The sequence below is a fragment of the Balaenoptera acutorostrata genome, chromosome 19 (genome assembly GCF_949987535.1).
Source record: "Balaenoptera acutorostrata chromosome 19, mBalAcu1.1, whole genome shotgun sequence".
Lineage (NCBI taxonomy): Eukaryota > Metazoa > Chordata > Mammalia > Artiodactyla > Balaenopteridae > Balaenoptera > Balaenoptera acutorostrata.
Genome location: NC_080082.1, coordinates 3781165 through 3802630, shown reverse-complemented (window position 1 = coordinate 3802630; position 21466 = coordinate 3781165). Strand labels below are relative to the sequence as shown.

The 21466-nt window shown below is 58.6% G+C and overlaps 1 protein-coding gene across 6 annotated transcripts in view; it reads left to right on the top strand.

Moving 5' to 3' along the window:
- Positions 1 to 21466, top strand: part of GSE1 (Gse1 coiled-coil protein) — a 422062-nt gene that overhangs the window by 246859 nt on the left and 153737 nt on the right. Inside the window, exon 1 of one of the 6 annotated variants that reach the window (XM_057534570.1) lies at positions 2185 to 2773. The exons of the other annotated variants lie outside the window; for them this stretch is intronic. The gene's annotated coding sequence lies outside the window, so the exon portion shown is untranslated. Of the gene's footprint in view, positions 1 to 2184; positions 2774 to 21466 lie in introns of those variants that run through there. 6 annotated transcript variants of the gene reach the window in all.

Sequence of the window (21466 nt, the reverse complement as noted above, 5' to 3'; positions counted from 1 at the left end):
TAGAGGACTTCCTGTTGGTGTTGAGTGCAGGGTGGGGGAGGGGTGTGTGTGGCCAGGGGTGCCCATCGTCACGGTGGAGGGAACAGTTCTCGAGTGTCATCGCGTGCCCTGTGCTGGCCCGAGCCTGTTCACAGAGGCCTCGGCAGCTCTGGGCTGGGCTATTATCGTGCTCAGTACACGGTGGGGAAACTGAGGCCCCGGGTGCCCTCACTTGTGGCCACAGCATCAGGGTTTGTTTCCTCCTCGCCCTGTTTGCAGATCAGAGGGCGGCAGGGGTGGAAACAGGCGTCAATGGGTGGTACCTCTGTAGCATCTCCTGTGTCCCTGGCCCGTCCCGAGCTCGCAGTTGAAACCTCTAACCTCTCACAACCCACCGCTGGTGTGAGGACTGGTGCTGTTCCCATTTGACAGATGAGGAAACCGAGGCACAGAGAGGCCAAGTAAATGCCACGGTCATGGCCTTAATGTCAGGGCTGGAGTTGAACTTGGGCCGTTTGGCTCCAGATGCTACTGCCTGAACAGCGACCTTTTGCTGCTGGGGTAAGAGGCAGATGTTGGACAGGGAGGGAGGGAAATCCTGGGACCCTGCTGGGCGAGGTGAGACTCCATCTTTCAGGGCCTCCGTGTCTTGGTTTCTTACTGGGGCAAGTCTGTGACTGCCATAAGCCTCACAGGTCCCTTGGGATCCCTACTGCTGTCCCCCATTTTTAAGCCCACCCTCTCGGGCTTTGCTGCTCCTGGGAAGCCCAGCAGGGCCCCGACCCCAACCCCCAGCCACCCCAAGCTGATCAGAGGCCCATGCCTGTTCCTGCTCTGTGTGTGGTGTCCGATTGCCCTCCCAGGAGGTAAAGAAGGGACCATCCGCCGAGGGGTGTCGTTTTCACAGCAGGTATGGCAGGCGGTGGGGGCGGCCGAGGCGCCCTCGGAAAAGCGGGGGCCAGATTGGGTGACCAGCACCATCGGGGGCCCTGGGCCCCCCAGTGTGATTTTTCTGCTTGGCACCCCCAGCGCGCCCTCCCTGAGGTTTCAGCTTGAGGCCCAGAGCCCTCCACCCGCCTCCTTCCACTCCTGAAATAATAATCTCCTGGAGCAGCTGGGTTCCGAGCTGAACGAGCGCTGGAGGGTCCCCCAGGGAGCAGCGCGTGCAGAAACCACAGGTCTCTGTCACCACCCTCCCGGGACAGCGCGTACTGCCTCTGCTTGGATTTCAGTCTTGTTTTTTGGATCGCTCTTGCTTCCTCCCTGGGCTGAATGGCCTCCCGCCTCGTTTCAGCAATTTTCCCCTTGCCGTTCCACCAATTCCAGCCAATCCCGACACCGGCTCGTCCTGAAACAGCTTAGCCTCCCTGAGATCAGAGCCAGACTTCCTGGGTTCAAGTCCAGGCTCTGCCACTGGCCAGCTGTGCAGCCTCAGCATGTGGCTCAACCACTCTGTGCAGTCAGTTTCCTTATCTGTCAAAGGAAGAAAAACACCTCCTGTTTTGAAAGATTAATGGAGATAAACCACATAGAGTGCATAATGCAGCGTCTGGCTCATAGTTGGCAGTTCTGGCAGTGGGAGAGGTGTACATCAGGCTCACAGATGGCAGGGAAGAGGCAGTATTAACTCCGTGGGGGGCAGAGGGATGTGATGCTTGAGAAGGGTTTTGAGGGGTGTATAGGAGTTTTCTCGGTGGATGAGGAGGGGATAAAAGGAACCCCAGTCAAAGAACTGACGTTAGTTCTGTGTGGATGGACTCCTCCTCCTTCCAAGTGGGGAGTTGATGGAGATGTTTCAGTTGAGCTGTAATCCTGTCCTGTACATGTGCCAGGGTTTGGACAATCAATGCCTGTTTGCTGGAAGTGCTTGGTGTGGTCAGTTTCCAGGAGCTGAGATGAACTGGTAAAGACAGAGCTTGGCAACCTCTCTTTACCTTGATGCCGCCAATTCTGTTGCTAGAGCCAGTCGTGCATTTTGGAGGCCATCCACTCTGTGTGTTGGCACTTTGGGAGATGGAGTGAGAAGCACAGAAAAGGTGCGGTCAGGACGGCCCTGCGCTACATGCTTCATTTTGCATTAACTTAACGTTATTCTCACAGCAGCCAGAATGAGGATGTGCTTCTGTTTTCACCCCCATTTTACAGATGAGGAGACTGAGGCCCAGAGCCGTTACTTGTGACTTGCCCAAGGTGAACAGCTGGGAGGTGACAGAGCTGGGGTGCAACCCGGCCCCCCACCCCGGCGTCCACACCCTTAGCCACCGTGCTTAGCGGCCTCTGCAGGACAGGCTGGCCCTTCACCTCAAGGCCCAGTGGCCTGGTGTCCGGAGACCTGGTCCCTGACTGTGACCCTTGGAGGCAGGGGGACTGGCCTAGGTCATTTCCCCTTCGGATTTCCTGTTGTCACCCGAAGAGTGGAGCTGCTGCTGCTGTGCCAACCCTCCTGGTCGTCACGTTCGTTCGGAGGCTCCGATGGTTGCAAAAGGGCTTTGTAAGCTGTCGAGTGCCCTCCACGTGCTGGCTGTTGCCGTTCTCCAGAGAAGAGCAGCGGATATGAGATGGCGAGGGGTCCAGGGACAGAACATGCCAGAACTCTGCCGATGGGCTGCATTTACTCTGGGGGTGCCCCGGGTGGTGCCCAGTTCTGCCGGGCGAGAGGCAGGAGGTGCGTGAACGTTTGTCCCGGAGGAGGACCAGACGTGGAGCTGGGCCTGGAGGGGGGCCGAGTGCGTGGGTGTCCAGACGGCCTGGCCTCCAGTCTCCACCCCAGCACTGACCACCTGGGCGACCTTGAGTGAGTCACTCGTTTCCCCGTCTGTGCGTTGGTGTGGTAAGGGGCTGGTGGTGAAGCTGGAAGAGCCCCCGGTGGCCGCGGGCTGTCCCAGGCCTGGCGTGCAGTAGGTGCCCTGGGAACAGTAGTTTCTGTGTCCTTTCTCTTCTACCAGCCAACACCCGTCCTCAGGGCCACTGTCGCTGCCCGCTAGGCAGGCCCTGTGGGATCGGGTGTCCCAGAGGCGGCCGGCTGAGACCAGCGGGCCTCCCGGCCGCACACCTGAGAACCCGCTGGCAGGAATGTTTGCTTAATTAATTGACTTTGCGAGAAGGAGCCAGTCCCCATGTAAATCTACCAGCAGGCCCCGGTGCTCACCGCTGCCCGATGCACAGATGCAAGACTAGACTTTAAATAAGGGTGCGGTTTTTGTTTGAATAATTGAAGAACGTCGGGGAGACAGCCGCCCTCGGCACACCTCCCGTCCGCGGCCGGCTGGCTCTGTGCTGCTGGTGGCCCCTGAGCCTACGGGACAAGAGGGGCTTGTAGACCTGGGTGCTGGCTGAAGCCACTCCCACAGCAGCCATCAGGAAAGGGATAGATCAAGTGCCCCCATTTTCCAGATTGGGAAACCGAGGCCAGGGTGATTAAATGCAGGGCACGGGCCTGGGATCCAGCATCTTAGGCTTGGCGGAGCTGGTTCTGCTTTTCTGCGAGGGGAAGAGATGGCCCTGCTTCCGAAGCCTCTTAGGGATGTGGCGTTGGCACCAGTGGAGGCCCGCGGATCTGCAGACGGTGGCGATTTTATGGGGCGCTCGAGACCATTTTGTGTCATGCAGGAACAAACCCTTAAGTAAAGCCCCTCCGTGGGTTCCCTGCTCTACCATTTCCTCCCGATCCTGTGGTGAGAAAGGCCGGCAGGTGCCCGGGGGCCCCACACACGCTAGCCTTTGCTTAATCCCCTTTGAACAAGCTGGGCTCGGCCGCCAGGATCCAGGAGGATTTGGGGTTGGGGTGCTGCCCTTTTCTTCTGCTGCTGATCGGCAACTTCCTTCTGGACATAAATTGGTTCTTTAACAAAAATGAGTTGTTGTAAATTATCCCTCCAGAAACAGCTGGTTGATCTGAAGGAGTAATGAGTATGTAATTCAGGGGTGTACAGAGTTGCTCCTGGAGGGGGCATGCTACAGCTTAGATGACGACGGCTGACATGGCCGTGTCCGAGAGCCGGGCCTGTGGGAAACGGCTTTAGACACATCCGCCCACCTTCTCATAACTGTCGGGGGAGTGCCGTTACTTGCCGTTTTACTGATGGGGAGACGGAGGGCACAGAGAGGGTAAATAACCTCCCCGCCTCACACAGCAGAGCCAGGACTTAAACCCGGCAGGCTGGCCCAGAACCGCCGCAAGCCCCCAGACCCCCTTCCTCTGCAGCCAGCTCTCCTGCCCCCCCGCCCTGTCTCTCTGGACAGCCCTTCCAGTTCATGGTCTGTGCTCTGCTGTGACAGCCGATGGGGTTGCCACCTCCCCCATGCCCACCCCTGGGGCCCAGCACCCCTGCAGCTGCCTGGGCACGGTTGCACCTGAGCAGGCCCGAGGCATGTACCTGCTCAGTCACCCTTAATTCCTCAGCACCTGTCCTAGGCCCCTTGCCAGGGCACCCACTGCCCAGATGGTGTGGCAGGGCCCCTTCCGCCACCATGCACAAAGGAGGGATTTATGGTTGTCAGAAAACCATCTGGAACAGTCTGGGTGACATTCACGCCACCACTCCTCCCCAGACAACTGAGGGACAGCCGAGCCCAGAGGCAGGCACCTCAGGGCCGCCCACCCATGGTTTCCCGTGGCCTGGAGACATCCATTCTAGCCCCTGCTTTTTCCCAGAGTCCACTCTAGGCCCAGAGAGGGATATCGACATGCCCGCAGTCACACAGCAAGGCGTGGCCAGGTTCCAGGTCCAGCCTTCGCACAGCAGTTCTCACATCAGAGAAGTGGAGGCTCTGTCCTTCTCTCTTCCTCTGGGCCTTCACCCCTGCCTCCATTTCATCTTGCAGGGCAGGGAGGGAGGGAGCGAGGCGTGGCCCCTCCGAGTGCTGTGCCCGCCCTCCCGCCGTTCCTGGGAGGGCATCCTTCATCCCACAGCCCCGCGCCGCCACCGCCGCATTAAGGACAGATGGATTACAGCTAATGAGCCTGCTTGCACCATTAACACTGGAGAGCCTTCCCGGGGTTAGAGCCGGCTCGCAGCCCGCCGGGGCCAGCTTGTCACTCTCGCGGTGGCGCCGAGGTGGCTGGCTGTGCAGCAGCGTGCCCTAATTGTTCCTGTAATTGGGAGCCTCGTGCCGCCCTCCCCCGGGACTGCCGGCCGGCAGGAGCTGCCCCCCACGCCCCCACCCCTGCCCCGCCTCTCCCACCCACCCGACCCCTGCCCAGCCCATCCCTGGGGGTCGGGGGTGCCAGGAGCTGCTGCTCCCACCCCTCCCCCTGAAAAGGGGACGAGCCCCTCTCCTGGGCCTGGACTGGGGGCGGCCTCCCCTCAACAGAGCCCCAAGTCTCGCCCTGAAGCTGGCTGGGAGGGGTCGTGGCCCCATTCTACAGATGAGGGAGGGGGCCTGGCAGACGGTGAGCTGCACCCGACGGGGCCCACCCACACTCGGCCCCTCGGCCCCCTCTCTCAGACACACACACTCACAACACACACTCACGACACTCCCTACACACCCACGCGTGTGCTTACACTCTCACACTCGCATGCACACGAGTGTGCACACCCTCGCAGCTCGCCGGTGTGGGCACACACGTACACATGCACTTCTCCTCATACCTGCTCACACTCATACTCTCTCACAACCATCACACACTCAGCCAACGCCCACCCTTTTACACAGTTCATCTGCAGTCTCACACACACGCCTGCACACGTGTGTGCTCAGAAATGTGCACACGGACACTCAGAACACACCCTCACACATGCTCATAGGCTCACTCCCACACGTCTGCTCTCTCACATGTTACACGCACGTGCACATGAGCCCTGGGAGGCCCCCCAAGGGCGCACGGCCCCTCCCCTCTTTTACACTTGGCCTCGAGCGCTGGCGGCTCAGCTCAGGATGGCATTTCTCCCCTCCGAGAATTTCAGGATTCTAAATGGATGTGGCCTCCCTCCGTGCAAGCCTTCTGTGGCTCCCGGTGGCCGGCTGGCATCGGGCGCCGCTCCAGGGTAGGTCTGCCCGATGCTGAGCGCCCGCCTGGGTATCCAGGCACAGGGAGGGGCTGGACAGCAGGGTGGGGGCAGTGCAAGTCCTTTGCTCCCTAAGTGAGCCTGGCTCTTACCAGTACATGGGCCGTCAGCCCTGCCCCCCGGGGAAAGTTCTTGTTAATTCAGACCCAGTTTTCAACCCAGAAGGAGTGCGTTTACCTTACCTTGTAAGCTGCACCTCCCTGCTCGTCCAGCGAGCTGGTCACACGTGGCTGGAGAGGAGTGGTTTAAGCACTGCCTTTGCAGACCTGAGTTCTGGGGACCGTGCGAGTAGCCCCGGCTGTGATGGGGTCGTGTCTGTGTGCACCCCGGGTGAGCTGATTTCATAAGTGCTTACGGAAGGCTCACGTGAGCCAGGCTGAAGTCTGTGGCATCCTCGTGGTTCTTCCCATCGCATCTCTGTGTTACAGGTGGGACACTGAGGCACAGAGAGGCTAGGTGACTGGCTCAGGTCACACAGCTGGGGATGGCGGGCCGGGACTTGAACGCAGGCAGTCTGGCCCAGCTGGGAATCCCTGTGCAGCCCTGCACAGAACAGGAGTGGGACCAGGTGCTTGGAGGTCAGGGCCGTGCCCCTGGGAGGCGAGGGAGGTGTGACATAACAAGGAATACCTACTTGGCTTCTGCCCGGTTCCTGACACAGAGCTCCTAGGTCCCCTGGAATTTCCTGGGTGAGGGGAGCATCTTTTGTTCTAATGAGGTGACTCTGGGTGGGTTCGGGGACGGCTTCAGGATGGGGCTGGTCACCAGGACCATGATGGGAAGCTTGGAGCTTTCAGCCCCACCGTCCTCGTCCAGGGAGGGAGTTAATCATCGATCACGCCTATGTGACGAAGCCTCCATAAAAATCCCTGATGAACTACAGAGTTCTGAGAGCTTCTGGGTTGGTGGACACGTCCTGTTTCGGGAGGTGACGCGTCCACCCCCAGGCCTCGCCCGAGGCCTCTCTTCCATCTACCGTCCCCGAGTTGTATCCTTTATGATAAGCCGGAAAAGTAAAGTGTTACCCCAAGTTCTGTGAGCTGTTCTTTTTTTTTTTTATATATATAAATTTATTATATTTTTTTAGTTTTGGCTATGTTGGGTCTTCATTGCTGTGTGCGGGCTTTCTCTAGTTGCGGTGAGCAAGGGCTACTCCTCGTTGTGGTGCGTGGGCTTCTCATTGCGGTGGCTGCTTTTGTTGCGGAGCCTGGGCCTTAGGCGCGCGGGCTTCAGTAATTGTGGTGCACGGGCTTAGTTACTCCGCGGTATGTGGGATCTTCCTGGACCAGGGCTCGAACCCGTGTCCCCTGCATTGGCAGGCGGATTCTCAACCACTGCGTCACCAGGGAAGCCCTGTGAGCCGTTCTTGATGGAACCCGAGGAGAGGTCATGGGAACCTCTGATTTATAGCCGGTCACCCGGAAGTGCAAGGGGCCCGGGACTCTCTGTTGGCACCTGAGGTCAGGGCAGTTTTGTGGGGTCCGACGCTGACTCCAGAGAATGCATTGTTGTGGGACACCCCCCGACCCCCAATGTGGTGTCAGAGGTGTTGTGAGTAGAAAAAGCGTCCCTTTAGGAGGGGTGCGCTGTGCTCACTCAGGAAGGGGACAGGCCAAGTAGCCCCAGGGAAGCAGGGATCTCACATGCATGACCTTGGATGGTTAACTTGTCCTTTGAAGGTTCGGTCCCTGAGGCTGTGGTTCCTGGCCTCCCAGAGGGCTGTTCAGGCCGCAGGGACGCATCCCCCGTGCCCTCTGCACCCCCGTCACTCCGCTCCGCTCTCTGCAGGGCGGCGGCAGCAGCAGTGGAGTCAGGAAGCAGAGAAGGCCCCGCTGCCCCATCGCAGAGGCTTCGAGCAGGAGCAGGCAAGGTGAGCCTGGGAGAATGGCTTTAATTCATCCAAGAAGCCACTGCCCAGCCTCACGGTGACCTTGCACGTGGCCCCCGGCTGTCTGCTGAGGGTGGGGTCGGAGGACAGACAGATCTGGGAGCAGGCTTCCCAGGGCGGAGTCTGTCCTCCCAGGGGACACAGGCCCCTCCTGCCTCACTGCCTTAATGGTCCTTCTAGCTGTAGTTTCCACACGCTGTACCCTCATCCTCTGGCAGTCTTTTCTCCACTTAATTCAGCTTCTCTGCCGCCCTCCATTTATTAAGCTCCTACTGTGTGCTTACATGTGTGCTCAGCACCTGGAGGGAGGATATAGGACCTGACCCCTGATCTCTGTTTGTCACTAATTCATTTATTCATGCCACTGACACCTATCGTGGTTCACAGGGCTCTAGGCCGTGTTAAGCTCTAGGAAACTCGGGGTCTAGTTGAGAGAGAATTCTGGATTATTCCTCCTACAGCACAGGTATTATGCTGACGAGTCTGGTTACAAAACGCTCACAGCCAAGGAGGGGACAGATGCACAAGTGACTCAGGTTCATGGTGGGAAACACCACAAGACAAGGAAGTTCAAGATGCTGTAGGAACAGCCTTTCCAGAGGCTGTGAATTTGGACTGGGGTTTTGAAGGATGCCTAGGAGTTTGTGAGGCCGAGAACAGAGGATGCAGTGTTTGAAACTGTGGAGGAGGGCCTTGTGGAAAAATTTGAGCAGACCTGGGGATTAGGCAAGAGCAAGAATGAGGGAAGAGTGGAGAGAGGTGGTAGATGCCCTCTTAGAGTCGAGGCAGGGGTTGGACCCGGAGAATGCGTTGTGTTTGGTCAGTGATGGGAGGAGAGGTGAAAATGCTGACTCCAAAAGCACCCCAGGGATTGGATTTGGTGTGATGGGAAATCAGCAACTCCGTATGCTTTCATTTTTTTTTTTTTTGGCTTTGATTCTTTTTGCCCGTGGTACAAAATACACAAGGAAAAATGAGTCTAGCGCTGCTGTCCAGTAGAACTTTCTACGATGGTGGAAGACGTTCTACATCTGTGCTGTCCCGTGCAATAGCCACTAGCTACACATGGCTCTTGAGACCGAGGAATGGAATTTTATTTAACATTAATCAGTTTAAATTTGAATTCCAATCCCTGCCTGTGACTAGGGGCTGCTGTACTGAACAGCACAGCTCTGGAGGGGAAATGAAGCCACCTTCCCCCTCCAGCCACCCCATCCTCTGTCTCCATGAGCTTTGCAGAGGGCTGATGCGATTGTTCTGAACGAGGACCCTGCAAGAGGATGCTTGAGGTGTTTTCGCCCCACTGCCCTCACTTCTAGGTGGGTGCTGTGGGTTTATCCCAGCCGCTGAAGGAGCCTGCCAGGGGGTCAGGCAGCCTGTGGCTTGGGCACCCATCCTGCCTCTGCAGGTGGTCAGAGCAGGCTGCAGAAGCCCCCGGGCAGAGACGGGGGTGACACATCACCTCTCCAAGGCGCAGGTGCAGCCCGTGGACCCAGGCATGTGGTCCAGTGCCCTGCCGTGTGGTTCAGTTACTGGACAGCCAAGGGCCTCCTTTAGAAAAGGATAGGGGTGCGTTCCCTGGAGGTCCAGTGGTTAGGACTCGGCGCTTTCACTGCCGTGGCCCGGGTTCAATCCCTGGTCGGGGAACTAAGAAACTAAGATCCTTCACGCCACACGGCGTGGCCCCCCCACCAAAAAAAAAAAAAAAGAAAAGGATGGGCCCTTCACAGCCGTATCCTTGTGGCGGGTCAGACCTCGTCTCTACTGGGATGAATAGTGTCCCCTCAAAATTCACATCCACCCAGAACCTCAGAATGTGACCTTATTTGGAAATAGGGTCTTTGCACATGTAATCAAGTAGAGATGAGGTCAAGCTGGAGTAGAGTGGGCCCAAATCCAACAACTTCCCTAGATGAAGACACACAGACACAGGGGAGAAGGCCGTGTGATGATGGGGAAAAGATTGGAAGGGTGTGGCCACAAGCCAAGGGATGCTTGGAGGAGGCAGGAAGGGTGCTCCCAAGAGCCCCCAGGGGAAGCGAGCGGGGCCCTGCCAAAGGCTCGATTTCAGACATCTGGCCTCCAGCACGTGAAAGAATGAATGTTGCTTGTTTGAGGCCCCCGTCCGTGGCCCCTGTCAGCACACAGAAGGTGCGGGGCACACACCCGGCCTTGGCCTGCTGGATGTTGCCTGGTGACACCTGTGCTGGGTGTCCAGCTGTGCCCCTGGCTCCACGCTGAGCGCCCCCCATAGGCTGGGGCTTCCAGGAACACCTCGTATTTTCCATTTTAAATGGAGGAGACCACCACGGCTGCCATTCAGCATTCCCTCAGGGTGGGGCGGCTCTAATGGAAGAAGTGGGTGGCCAGGGAGCCAGGAGACCCATCTGTCCAAGACTCTGCTTACTGATTCACACCCCTCGGCCTCAGTTTCCTTATCTGTGAAAAGGGGTCAGGGGGGTGGGACAGATGATGTCTGCAGAACATCCATTCCAGCAGTGTCCTTGCAGGCCCAGATTACAAACTTGACCTCCCAGGCTCAGGTCCAGCCCCCCACCCCCCGAGATGTCCAGAGGCAGGTGTCTCAGACAAGAGGCACGTGGGCTAGGAGATGGCGCTCAAGGCCATGGTGATGCCAGCCCGCCCCCAGGCCTGCCCACCTCGCCCTCCAGCCCTTGCTGCCCTCTTGAAGGTGCCAGCCCGGCCGGCCACAGAGTGGCACCCTGAGCGGAGGTGGACCCACGGCTGGCAGGTGCTGCAGCCACCGGACTCCGATCCCAGGGCTGGGCGGCAGCGTTGGTGACACCCCGGCTGTAGCTTGGAGCACCGTATCCATCAATATAAGAGGAGGCTCCATGCAGTAATAGCGTGGGGCCTGCCGGGCAATTGATGTAAATCATTTTATAGAGAACCTATGTAAAATAAAAAGCCTTTAATCACATTTGTATCCATTTCCAGGCTCAGTAAATCAATTTGAATTGAGCTGGGGGCCACAGTTACAGCTGATTAGCGTGTGTATATATGGTCAAATTAATGCCGGCCAAGTCTGCTGGATGGGGCACAGCCATTAGCTCCTGCCTGAGCTTGCCCGTTCTCGCGGGGGTGAGGGCCGCATCCTGGACCCCGACCGCAGGGCAGGCTTCTCTCCCCCCACTTCCGGCCGCCTGGTCCCCCCAGCCCTGCTTCAGGCGGTTCCTGTGGGTGCCACGTGCTGCCACCAGCCCCGGGCCAGGATCTCTGCAGCTGGGAGGAGCTTTCCCAGACACTCTGCCTGCCGGGCCTCGGGTGGGCAGCAGGCACTGCTTGAGACCTCCTCTGGGTGCCTCCCTGGGGCCAGCAGAAGGGACCCAGGATCCGTTTGCTCCTTACCCGATATTTGTGGAGCGCCTGGGACACATCAGAGCCACACAGATAGCAGTCCGTGCCCTTGGAGACAGATAATAAACCCAGTACATCAGCGGAAGAGCTGGAGTGTTGGAAATGCGGGCGCTCTGGGGAGGGGTGGTTGCGCTTGTAGAAGAGAGAGGATGTGGGAAGCTGGCGTTTGAGCAGCGATTTGCAGGCGGCCGGGGAGCGAGCACAGAGGCCCGGGTCTGGGGTCTGGGGGAGGCTCTGGGCCTGGGAGAGCAAAGGCTGGGGAGGGGGCTGGGGGGAGGGGGCGGGTCAGGCTGGGTCGCAGGTGGGGTGAGGAGCGGGGCCAGGCATCCTTGGAGGGTTTGGGCAGGGCCAGGCGTGACCCTTCTGGCTGTTGTGCGGGGAAGGGGGTTGGTGGACAGAAGCGGGGAGGCCCTGTGAGGGGGGAGGGGAGAGAAAGGCTGGGTGGGGTCTCTTCCTCCCAGGATGGGGCGATGCAGCACCCCGGGCCACGTGGGGACCCTTGAACCACGTGTGGGCTGAGCAGAGGCAGAGAATTGGGAGTGGGAACACACTGGGCCTTGCTGCCTGCCACCCAGACAGTGTCCCTCACTGTGGGGACACAGTCCCCCAGCTGTGTCTGACAGCTCAGGGGTGGCTGTGGCCTGCGGCCCATGTGTACAGGAGGGACCTTCTGTCCTCCTGTCCTGGTCCCCACATGGGTCTCGGGTCTGCTCTGGGCGCACCGGGGTGCTGGGACATCTATCTGCTTGCCGGGCGCCACCGAGGTGCGGGGAGCTGACCCCTGGACGGCAGCCAGGCCCAGATTGCTGGCCACTTCTGACCGCCGGCAGCCGTGCCCGCCCTTTGGAAGCTGCAGGTACCAGGCGGGCTTGGCCAGAGCACCAGGTTGCCTTGCTCCTGCCCCTCAGAACTAGCTTTTCACTGGGGACACCGGGATCTGGATGTTTGATCCGTAAATAAACCGAGTCTGACCCTTCAACGAGTTTGCTACTGTCCAGATGGGCCTGTGCGGGGGGGGTCTCTTACGTTCCGCCCCTGAGTCCCCCCCCCCCACGAACCTAGTGGGTGCCTCCCATTCAAGTCCTGCCTCTCAGATGGGGCCTCCCCCGTCTCACCTCCCTGGTCCTTCCCGAGAATTCTCAACGTAGCGGCACCATCCGTAACTGCTTACCTAGTGCTTAGGAAGTGCCACCCCTGTGGCAGGGTCCTTCCTTGCCTCGCCCAGCTTCTTGGTGTTTCTTGGCTTGTAGACACATAACTCCTGTCTCTGCTTCTGTCACATGGACATCTTCTTATAAGGACACCAGGTATATTGGATTTGGGGCCACCCTCATCCAGGATGACCTCATCTTATCTAATTACATCTGCAAAGACGCATTTGCAGACAAGGTCACATCGTGAGGTTCTGGGTGGACATGACTTTGGAGGGGACACTCTTCACCCCACTACAGACTCGGATTGCTAAAAGGAGCCTTGGGGCTCACCAAGCAAGACCCTCACATCTGAGGAGGAGGACACGGAGCCCAGGTGGGCGAGATGCCTCAGGGGCGGCCTTGCACGCAGAGAGGAGGTGGCGGGCCCCGTCCAGGCTCTCTGCATGGTGCTGCTTGAAAACAGGGCTGGATGGTAGGGAGGTGACCGCTGCCCGTGAGTGGGCAGAGCCTCGGCCTGGCCTGGCTCAGCCTGGCTCACAAGTTTCTAGGTCAGGCCAGCAGCCCTCCTCCTGGCTGTGACCATGCTGGACTTCTTCCGGCACTGCATTATTTAGAACGTGGCCATGCTGGTGTTCTGTGGCCCTATTGGGGTAGGGGGAGGGAGAGGGGGGAAGGCCCGGGATGGCAGTGGCCCATCCCCCGAAAGCTTTTGGGAGATCCTCTCCCATGAGCCTGAAGCAGGGGGATTCCATTGGGAGAGGTAGGAGCACTGAAGCTGGAGTCCAGGCCCCCCGGCCAGACCACGTGACCCCCGGCAAGCTGCTCAAACCCTCAGGGCTTCTTGATCCTTTGCTCTCAAGACAGCTGACAAAAGACAGCCCTGTCTCCCTGGGTTTTGAGACTCAAATGAGAATGTGCTTTGAACTCCTTAAACTGGTGAGAAGGGTGTTAAGACCTAATCATAGCCTCCGGGAGGCTGGGGAGGGGAGGCAAGTTTGTGACCCGAGGGGGCAGCTGGCCCCGCTGGAAAGGACATTGGAGCCAGGAGACCTGGGGTAATTTGTCCAATGTCCCTGAGTCTCTGATTCCTCATTTGTCAAAAGCCATGGACGGCACCTGCCTCAGAACATCAGCAGGCGGCTCCAACGAAATCGATCGTTCTGGAGGCCAGAATTGGATCCCGCGGTGCGTGGTAGGGCCAGATGCTTGTACGTGGGGCGGAGTCGGTGAGCTGCCCGGGGCAGGGGTCTCCTGCTTCATTTCCCTGGGGGCCAGCCCCGCAGTGGCAGTGACTTGACCCCGCTCCCCAGAGGTGAAAGGTCCCCACTTTGCAGCCGGCGGTAATTCCCAGAACCATCCATCTCCCGCCACCCCACGCCTCTGGGTGCCACAGTCGTCGGGATGAGTGATGGGCGCCTCTCGCGGGCCCCAGCGGGGATTTGCTACAACAGGTTTACGCCGCGTGAGCGATGGTGTTTGTACCTCTGACGCCCGGGTGCCGCCAGGAGCCGACAGTGCCAGGGACGAGACTTCCCTGATGATAAATACCGCGCGAAGCTGCCAAAGAAGGAACCGTTTCCGTGCCCGAGAGGCCACCAAAGGGCACCGGGGAGGCAGTTGGCGCGGGAAGGCCGGGCCCCGAGGTGTGTCTGCGAATTGGCAGCCAGGCCTGCCCTGCAGCTGATGGAGGGCTGGGTGATTTTTTTAGGTTGAGGGCAGAAATGGAACTGGGGAGAAACTGACTTGTTTGGAGCTGGGAGCTGGAACCGTGCTGTAGTGGCAAATAGCAACAGCCGCATGTTTGAAAGATTCAGAGCCTGTAATGCCAGCCAGGTTCCCTGGCGTGCGGGTGAGGGGCCGGCTGCTGCTGCAGGAGAGGGCAGGGCCGGAGCCAAGAGGAGCTGCCGCCAAAGTCCCTCCCCCGCTGGCTGTCACTGGGCTGCTGGGGGTTCCGGATGGCCCTTGTGGTGGAGTGTTTCACGGCCCCCTTTGTGTCTGGACTTTCCTAGTCCCGCTGAAGCTGTCACTTAGCATTGCTCCCTGGGGACCCGCCTGGTCCGCTGAGCGGGGGTCTGGCATTAAACCCCCTTCCTCCTCTGCCTCCCGTGGTTTACATCGGGAAACGCGCTGCAGCGGGGACTTGGGGATCCCCACGTGTGAGTTGTGGAAGCCATGTAACCTGAGCCACAGGCTTCAGCCTTGGGGCCTCGGTTTCCTCATCTGTAAAGTGGGGCTGTGGATCTATCTGGTAGGATCAGAACAAATGAGATCACGTGCGTGAATTCTTCGATCCAGTGCCGGCCCGACATTCCCTAGAAGGCATCTTGGTATTACTTTGTCAGTGTCTCTAATGTAAATATATTTTTCTCCTGACGAGACAGTGAAGGAACTGCTAGCACATCTGGCCTCACACTTCTGGGCGGCTGCGCGGTGCGGTGGGTAACACCTCCATGGCTTACTTACATCCTAATCCCAGCTGCAGAGACCCGAATAAGGTCCCAGTGGCAGGTTCCGGGGGTTTGCACGAGGACACAGCCCAGGACCGGCTCAAGGTGGCAGGGTAGGGGAGCCCCAGGACGGCACACACCGCCGTCCTCAGGTGCTGGCCCGGCGCCTGGGTGGTCCCGGCGCCCAGCGTGGGCGTTTTTAGTCCTCACGGCCTCCCTGTGCGGGTGGTGCTCTGGTTGTCCCCATTTTGCAAACGGGGAAATGGAGGCCGAGGGAGCTGCCGCCACTTCTCCCTGAAGTCTCACAGCTGGGGGCTGGGGGCTGGGGGAGCGGGTGACCCAGGCTCTGGGACTCACGCCCTGGCTGCCATGCCTCTGCTGCTGAGGAGAGCCAAGTTCGGGGGCGGGGCGGGGGTACCTGGGCCCAGAATCCAAGGGCTGGTGGAGAAGGGGCAGCGCTGCTGGGTAGATGGTGGGCGCAGGGAGGACGCGGTCCCGCACCCCACCCCCGTCTGCCCTGCAGGCAGTCCTGCATGTCTGTAGCAGTGACCTGCTGGGCTGCCAGCTGTGCTTCCGCATTCCCACCCCCAACACACATTGCACACACAGAGATACTTGTGCCTGCGTAAACACGCATTCGCATACGTACATATGCACATACACACGCATATGCACGTGCAAATACACACGCACACAGAGACGCATACACACGTACTACACCCATGCGCACACACCCATGCACACTACATTTGCACACAGCACATACATACATATACACTCACGCTACGCACACATGCACACAACAGGCACATACATGTATCACAAGCAAACGTAACACACGTATACACACTGATGTGGGCCCCGAGGGCCAGGGCGTGGGTTTGCCAGGTTCCCAGACTCCGCCAGCAGGTGGGGTGGCACCTTCCTAGCCCCTCCACCTGCTGATGACAAGAGGGATGCCCGGCAGCAGGGGACGCCCGCCCAGCGGGGCGCGGTGCTCTGTGGGACGCTTTCACCTTGTACTTTCAACCCGGCTGTTCCTGCTGACAGTAGTGAGGTGTGACAGAAATAGCAGCAGGATTCACGCCATGGTGACAGCCGTGGTGACGGCCAGAGTCCCCACAGAGCCCGGAGCTTTGGTCTTCTTCGGTTTGGGGCAGCCCCGCAGCTGGCTGGGATGCAGGAGGACCCTGCTGGTCAGGTCCCTGCTGAAGGGACAGTGTCTGGCCCGGCCACCTGCAGGGCAGCAGGGTCAGTATGGTCTGTGCACCTGCCTTGCTTGTGAAAGAGCAGGAAAAAGCAAACACCGGCTTGAGCAATTGGAAGCTTGACATCAGGGGTCGGGTGGACGGGTCTGGCGGTCCAGAGTGACCTGCACCTGGTGGGGGGGGTGGGGCTTTTCTAAAAGGAGTTGAGGTCTGATGGGCTAGGCAGGAGGAGGCACTACAGGGTTTTGCCCCCTTTTCAAGCCCAGCGTACAAGTGGGACTAGGACACACTGGGCTGTAGCTCCTGAGAGGTGGGCCTGGGCAGGTGAGGTGGTCACAGAGAAGCTAGGGTAAGCCAAGTGCAGGGCATCAGAGAGCATGTGCCAGCCAGCCGTCACTGAGCCATCTTCACACAGGTGGGGGAAGAATTTTTTTAAAATGCAACTTAGGGACTTCCCTGGCGGTCCAGTGGGTAAAACTCCGTGCTCCCAATGCAGGGGGCCTGGGTTCAATCCCTGGTCAGGGAACTAGATCCCGCATGCATGCCACAACTAAGAGTCCGTGCGCCACAACTAAAAGATCCCACATGCCGCAACGAAGATCCTGCGTGCCGCAACTAAGACCGGACGCAGCGAAAATAAATAAATAAATATTTTTAAAAAAATAAAAACAAAAATGCAATTTAATGCGAATGTGCTTAATACCACTGAACTGTGCACTTAAAAATGGTTAAGGTGGTAAGTTTTGCCTCAATTAAAATTGATTTTTTAAAAGTTAACCTACGTATACATTTGAAGCCACCACCCCATGCCATTTTATACCTGCTAAGTCAGCCCCCAAACATAATAAAAGAATAACGTGCGTTGCTGGCACAGTTGTGGTGAAACAGACAGATGTCTGGAGCCTGGCAACACGTGGTTGGGAAGAGCCCTTTTGGATAAGCAAAAGGGCAGGTTGTAGGGAGACCCACAGAGATGCTTCTTTGCTCAGATCCCAGAAATCCCACGCTGGGATTTATTCTAAGAAAGTCAGTCATAACAGACAAACAGCAACAAAACAGGAAGTATGAAGATATACATCCTACTGTGAAAAACTGGGACCACCCTACGTATCCCCCGACGGGCACTGACATCAGCACGGCAGAGTATTAGGGCGTCCTTATATCGTCCTAATAATCCCAGAGACCGTGGGAATCAGATAATAAATAACAGGCTGCCAGGTGCACAGAGGAGTCTGGAAGAGGTTTGTTCTTTTTCTCCTCCTGTCCTTTTGGGGATGGGAAAAACAAATGCGGATGTGTTTTGTAGTTCCCGTGGATTCCCTGAAAACCTCCAGAGAAGTGATAAACAGATCTTTGCATCCTGGTGCTGGCTAATTTGTTTTCAATAGGTTTCAATCAATTACGTGGGGTCCTCAGGAAGGGGAAGTGCACCAGTAATTGGCTAAAATAAATCACTCGGCACTTCAAAAGCAGCTCTCTGCTGAGATGCAGCAGCCCCGCCTTCGATTCTTAATAAACAGGCGTGTTTCCCCCCCACCCACTGGGTCCCCGAGCTTCATGGGAACCACACACCGAGGGTCCGGGAGGAGGGGCACGCGTGGCAGTGTTGGATTTGGCCAACCCGCAGAGGTCACCGAGTCTGGCGTGCTTCTGTCCTGTGTGCCCCCAGGAGTGTCCAAAACCAGGAGGTTTAAACAACAGAAATCTATCCCGTCACATTCTGGAGGACAGAAGTCTGAGGTCAAGGTGTCCGCAGGGCTGCGCCCCCTCTGAAGTTTCCAGGGTAGGACCCCTCGTCTCTTCCAGCCTCTGGCGTTGCTGGCCATCCTCAGTGCTCCTTGGCTTGTGGCCGCATCCCTCCCGTCTCCACCTCTGTGGTCACGTGGCTTCTTCCCTGTGTGTATCTGTCTCTGAGTATCTTCTCCTCTTCTTATAAGGACCCCAGTCGTACTGGATTGAGAGCCCACCCTACCCCAGTGTAGCCTTTTTTTAGCGTACATCTTCTTTACATCTGCAAAGACTCTTTCCAGACAGCGCCACAGGGACTTCCCTGGTGGCACAGTGGCTAAAAATCTGCCTGCCAATGCAGGGGACACGGGTTCAAGCCCTGGTCCGGGAAGATCCCACATGCCGCGGAGCAACTAAGCCCATGCACCACAACTACTGAGCCTGCGCTCTAAAGCCCGCGAGCCACAACTACTGAAGCCCGTGTGCCACATCTACTGAAGCCTGCACGCCTAGAGCCCGTGCTCCACAACAAGAGAAGCCACCGCACTGAGAAGCCCACGCACGGCAACGAAGAGTAGCCCCCGCTCGCCGCAACTAGAGAAAGCCCGTGCGCAGCAACAAAGACCCAACGCAGCCAAAAACAAACAAACAAACAAACAGGGCCACATCCAGAGATGCCCGGATTAGGGCTTCATTGTATCTTTGTGGGGGGGAACCACAGCTCAGCCCACACCCCACTTCTGGATGAGGATCTCGACGGACGCCGTCCCCTCTGCATGTGGGTTTGGAATGGGGGTCTGTCCCCGACGTGGGGCCCTGCCCTCCCCCCTCCTTCTCCTTTAACAGCTGTCTTACCTGGACGGTGGGGTGGGGACAGAGGGTGGGCAGGTGACATTCAGCAGTGGGGGCAGCATCCGGCAGAGGCCCCGCTCAGCATTCATAAAAAACGTCCTTGAGCCCTGAGAAAGCACCGTGCTCACGGTGGGAGGCTCAGCGGGGAGCCCCATCCCCACGGGGAATTCGCTCCAGCGGGAAGATCCAGGAAGGTGGGGCGTGGATGGGAGTGGCGGCAGCTCCGTGGGTGACAGTGGAAAGGGGGGTGTGTGCGCTGCCGGTGCTGACCCCGGGGAAAGGCAGCCTGAGGCGGGGCCAACCGAGACCCCCAGCCCCAAGCACCGGGCAGCCGGGGGCAGGGAAGTGTGTGGGCCTGGGGGCCGAGGGCTGAGGTCTGAAGGCTGCTGCCCTGGGCTTCCGAGGATGCAGAAGTGCATCGTGGGCTCCGACGCTGGCGGCTGAGCAGGGAGGTCAGCCTGACCCCTCCCAGACTTCCTGGGGCGAGGTAACCAGCAGGGGCGTCCGGGCTGTCCCGCCTGTTCTTCCCCAGCGCTTCCTGTGTCCCGGCTCATCTGCTGCTCAGAACTGGTTCTCTGGGGGAGGAAATAGGACGGTGCCCATTTTACAGAGGAGGCACACAGGCTCGGCAGGATCATGGCCCTTGACACCCAGAGGACCCCCACTGTTGACTGTCATTCCCCGCAGATGCTCAGAGAGGTTCCAAGGGAAACTGCCTTCCCTGAGGTTGGTCAGCACCGAGGCCGGGCCAGAGGCAAGGTCTGCGAGGTCTGCCGTCCTGACGGTGGGTCCTCTGTCCTCGAGGTCACGCTTGAGCCTGAAATGCTAGAAGAAGCTGGAGAAAGAACGCGAAGCTGCCTGTGACCCATGGGCAGGGGCGCACCTGGGGTGGAAGTCCAGCGGCATGGGCTGGGCATGGGCAGGTGTTCGTGGAGCCGGGAAGGGTTGCACCCAGACTGACGTGTCCACGGGCCCTTCCTCGAAGCCTTGAACAAGATCAGCCTGGGACAGAGACAGGTGGTGGCCCCGGGTGACCAGGAAGTGGTGTGATAAAGAGCCATTCTCCCCAAGACAGGCCAGGACTGAGTGCTCATTGACTGGGGAACACAGCCAGGGTACACATGCACAACGTGGCCTCAGGTGGGGACGGGGGTCATCGGAGGGACAAGGGGAGGGTGCAGGGATGGGCTATGGGGGTAAGGAGGTCAGGGTAAGGCCCCCCCTAAGGAGGTGACTAAGCTGGCACCTGCACAAAGAGATGGGGAGGAAACCACGTCAGCATCTGGGGAAGGATGGCCGGGGCCAAGGGAGCCACAAGTGCAAAGGCCCTGTGGTCTGAGCTCACCTGGCCCAGGCAGAACAGTGAGGCATGGAAACCATGGACCACGGAGCCAGGTTTCTGGAGCCAGGATTCTCTCTTCCCTGTGGCTTTCTCTGGCATCCAGGGGTCTCTCGTTTTTGTCGCCACGCTGCCGACCAGGATGACCCCGGGGGGAGGCAGCCCACAGCTGGGAAGGGCGAGGGCAGGTGTGGCCCCTCCTGCCTTGCCGCCCAGCCTCCACCTGCCCCTGTGCTGCAGCTCGACCACCTCTCCTGCTCTCAAATCACGGCTGCCTAATGAAGTACCTCGTGCCTTGAAAGAACTCCAGGGCCTCTCGCTCTGAGCCAGGTCAGAGCCCCCGCGCAATTACAGCTGTAAGACACTGCGAGGGGGAGCGGGGCCTCTCGCCCCGCCTGTAATTACGGCCCGCGGAGCGCTGATTGCCGCAGTCCAATTAATTAAACACGGCAGCGACCCAAATTATGATCCCTGGCCTCGTACCCAGCAGTATTTTTAACCTTAACTGTCGCGGCTGAGCTTAAATTTCCTATCTGGACAGAAGTGTCACCCGCGGGAGAAGGATTGGTGTTGAACTGAACCTCACCGGTGACAGACCCTGTAATTAGAAACTGTAGTGTCCCCGAGACTGGTCTTTAAAGCTGTCAGAAGCCAAACGGCTGTCATTTGATACAAGACTATCATTACCCGTGAACCTATTAGCTGCAGGTAAATAACATATTATGCTGGGGACAGAAAGCAGCCAGGTTGGGGAATTCACTGACGCTTAATTAGGACCAGCCGCGCCGAAGACGGATGGTCACCTTCTCGCTTCCTTCGTTAGGAGGGAGGGTCAGGTGTGGCGGTGGCCGCGGGAGGGGCCCAGGCTGCTGAATGTGCAGGAAGCGCCGCCTCCCTCGTCTGTGCCCTCTCTGCCTTACGCTGCAGTGCCCGTGTCGCTCCTCCAGACCGAGGCTGGCCCTGATCCCAGTGGGGCGGGAGGGCTCAGAGACCAGATTGCACGCACCCCTGGGCTGAAGGGAGAATGGTAGGGCAGACACCCTGCTGGGCAGAGGACATCCGTGGGGGAGCCTGGACCCTCCTGGGGATCGGGGAGGTGTATGGTGAGAACAGGACTTTACAGTTTGTAAAGGCTGTCCCGCCCACGTGCACTCAAGCTTCCTGATTCTCAGCCTTCTTTCCCCTCACACTTTACAATGGCTCTGGAAAGGCCTTTAGAGGCCTGGTTTCCCAAAGTGTGGAGTGAGGTCCATCCCCGACCACAGAGCAGTCACGGGGTGTGTGGATTCCCGGCTCTAAGCTTACGGGTGACCCGACCGTCATTCTAACGTGTATCCAGAGGACATAGAGTTACCTGTGAAGCCGGTGGCGTCTCGAGGGTGTGGGTTTAAGTGGTGAGTTAGTCTGTTTAGACACATGTTAAGTTGATGGCTCTGCGGGATGCCTGGGGCCGCAGGTATCAGAAAGCCTGACTCAACCAGC